The following is a 3264-nucleotide window of genomic DNA, read 5'->3' on the forward strand; positions in this document are numbered from 1 at the left end:
TGGCAACATTGTTGATAATGGTTTAATTTGTGCCAAGTTGTATCAAAATTTACCTACCTTTGGGGGCAGGAGGTTATTTAACCAAAATAAACATATCAACTAGAAAATGTGTCCATAGGACACAGATGCCCCCACTAGTGTTTTGTCAAAAATGCAGATTTTTCACTAAATCAAGGCCCATAACTCCGTAAAAATACATTTTAGCTGGCTAAAAATACTCAGGTGCACAAGTTGAAACCCTAAATAATACATCCATGCAGTTTTAAGTCACTACCACAAACGCTTTTAGAGTTATGGACGACACAAACTAAAAATGCCGCTTTTTCACTAAATCAAGGCCCATAACTCTGTAAATATAAATTTTGGCCGGATGAAAATACCCAGGTGCACAATTTCATACCCTGAATAATACATCCATGAAGTTTCAAGTCTGTACTACAAACGCTTATAGAGTTACGGATGACACAAACTAAAAATGCCATTTTTCACTAAATCAAGGCCCATAACTCCGTAAATATCAATTTTGGCCGGATGAAAATACCCAGGTGCGCAAGTTCCCATCCTGAGTAATACATCCATGAAGTTTCAAGTCTGAACTACTAACGGTTTTTGAGATACACGCGACACAAACTTTTCGGGACGTACAGACGGAATGACGGACGGAAAAAAATCTATATGCCCCCCACTTTTTAAGTGAGGGGGCATAAAAACAACAAACAAACAAATCAAACAAGAACAGAAACGTTGGTCTTAGCTTAAAAGCCTTCACAAACTAGGCAAATTTTCAATGTGGAATCCTTACATTGCACGTAGCACAGAATGTTCAACATCCTTGCATCGCCGCGATTGAGTTGTCCGCGTCCATCAAGATTTTATGTTGCCGCGATAAGTGTTTTCCTCATCGGAAAGTGAAATGCCTTGGGCCACAATTAAAAAATTCTTTGTTTGCCCTTTACCGACCCTAAATTTAAGAGGTGGGTCGGTAGGTAGGAAAAATATTTTAATTTTTTCTAGAATTTGATCTTGAACACAAAAAAACTGGTGTTTGTATGTTTGACCTTTTTTATTTTTTCTGGTGGATGAACCATATTGTTGCAACCATTACATTAATATATGGGAATGCATTTTAATGTTTAAATTATTATTAAATGATATATAGCTTTATATGCATGGTTCACCTCATTTCTGTATTTATCCACCTTGTCGTGTGTTGTAATATATATTTGTAAGCTTGACTGTACTTCAATATATAAATGTATGCTGTATTGATATGCTTTACTGTACATGCAGGACACTTTGCTTTAACCCCACCTTGCACTAACTTCTTGCATGATTGTAGATCTAGACACAAATGTGTAATATTGGCATAATTTCTGGATGTGGTTTTTCAATCTTTTCACTGCTAGTCATTTTACACCCCATACATTATCATACTAGAAGAGTGCAAGACAGTCCCAAGTCTGTAGAAAAGGGGGAGGGAGGCATGTTTTAACTATATATGCAAAATAAATTAATTTTGATAGAACTCGTGTTGTTACTTTTAAATGTTAATTCTCTGTCAGATGGCAGAGTATTATTGCTTGATTTGGAATTCTGACCTTGACAACATTCTAAGAGTGACATGTATGACCAAACATGTTGCAGCAGTGTTTGTATAAATGGCAGTGTAATTATTGTGAGGTAGAAAGAAACTTCCGTTCTGATCATATAAATTTGGGGGAATATGTAAGAATTTCATATCAAGCATGGTCCATCAATGCATCACACCTGGAATATCTATACCATATTTACTTTAAAAAGCAGGGATTTTAAATGTTATTTATTCACAAAGCTAACAACTTTACCATTTATTTATAGCAGAAAACTGATACACATGTATGGACAAGAATTGTGCACAGTTATAAAAATACTTGTGACATTCTTGGGACAATCCTTTAACAGATACAATTTCTTTAGTTACATGTGTAGAACACACAAAAATGTCTGACTAGAAGACTAGAAATGTCTGACTAGAAAACATACAGTGGCATAATTATCATGCTATTTACATCGAACTTGGTTTTGGAATGTTCACAACTCTTAAAAAAACAAGAACAGTATGGCCAAGAATTGTGCACAATTATTAAAATACTTGTGAAATTCTTGGGACAATCCTTTAACAGATACAATTTCTTTAGTTACATGTGTAGAACACACAAAAATGTCCGACTAGAAGACTAAAAATGTCTGACTAGAAAACAAACAGTTGCATAATTATAATGCTATTTATATCGAACTTGGGTTTAAGAATGTTCACATTGAACTCTTAAACAAAGAACTGTCTTAAGAATGTTCACATTGAACTCTTAAACAAAGAACTGTCTTATTAGTACATTATATGTTAGGAGTCAAGTCACAATCCACTGTCTACTTGATAGGATTTCTTTTTGGAATGTCTTTTATCAGTTAGCAAGCTCTACAAACTGGCAGAACAGTCTTGTATTTTTGTAACAATGCAGCATCTCTCTCAGTGCCTCCTTCCCCGCAATGACAACATATGTCTTTTCGCACCGCCACCGGGTTGTTGCCTGCATAGTAAGGAAACTCGATAGGAGTAGAACAGTCCATCTGCAGTCGCACGCTTACTACACCCTCCAGAGAATCGCCTATTGCAACAGTTAAATATAAACATGGTCAGTTCATTTATTATGTGTACAATATATACATTTATTCAAGTATTTAAACTCAACATCTGACATAGAAATAAACCTATAAACATCAGTGAAAATTAAAACAAATTCAATGTATTTGCTTTCTTTTATGAAAGAATCTTGTCTGTCAGACAGTGTCTTCGAATTTGTAACTGTTTAAATATTAATATTAAAACACATAATAGAATATATTATTCCAAAATGAATCAATTCCAAATTACCTTCGGGTACAATGACTGAACCACATGTGTAATCGTAACGTTCCTTGATCCTGTTCAATGATCGAAGGTCTCTAGATGATAGCTTTCTCAGAGAGTAGACACAGCGTGGCTTCCCGCATTCGAAGCAGTCGACAGTAGCCCGGATATTCTGTGCTACCAGACCAGCATTGCGAATTCCCTGTCATTGTTGTTCTGATCATTGATATCACTTTCTCTTTTATATTGTAAGTAACATACTTCAACGAACAGTCAAAGGTATTGAGCACCGAAATACTTTCAGAAATGTCTGGATGGAAACTTTCGACATCGGTGCTGTTTTTGCAAACGGAAATTGTAACGGAATCCGTTTTTTG

At 35.3% G+C, this 3264-nt stretch overlaps 1 long non-coding RNA gene across 1 annotated transcript; it reads right to left on the minus strand.

Annotated features, from left to right (window-relative positions):
- Positions 1-1832: 1832 nt before the first annotated feature.
- On the minus strand, positions 1833-3039 carry LOC128228815 (uncharacterized). Its single transcript, XR_008259987.1, has 2 exons — positions 2912-3039; positions 1833-2645 (listed from the first exon to the last, which is right to left on the minus strand). It is a non-coding gene; the product is annotated as an uncharacterized LOC128228815 (long non-coding RNA).
- Between the last annotated feature and the right edge of the window lie 225 nt (positions 3040-3264).

The sequence above is a fragment of the Mya arenaria genome, chromosome 3 (genome assembly GCF_026914265.1).
Source record: "Mya arenaria isolate MELC-2E11 chromosome 3, ASM2691426v1".
NCBI classification, from domain to species: domain Eukaryota; kingdom Metazoa; phylum Mollusca; class Bivalvia; order Myida; family Myidae; genus Mya; species Mya arenaria.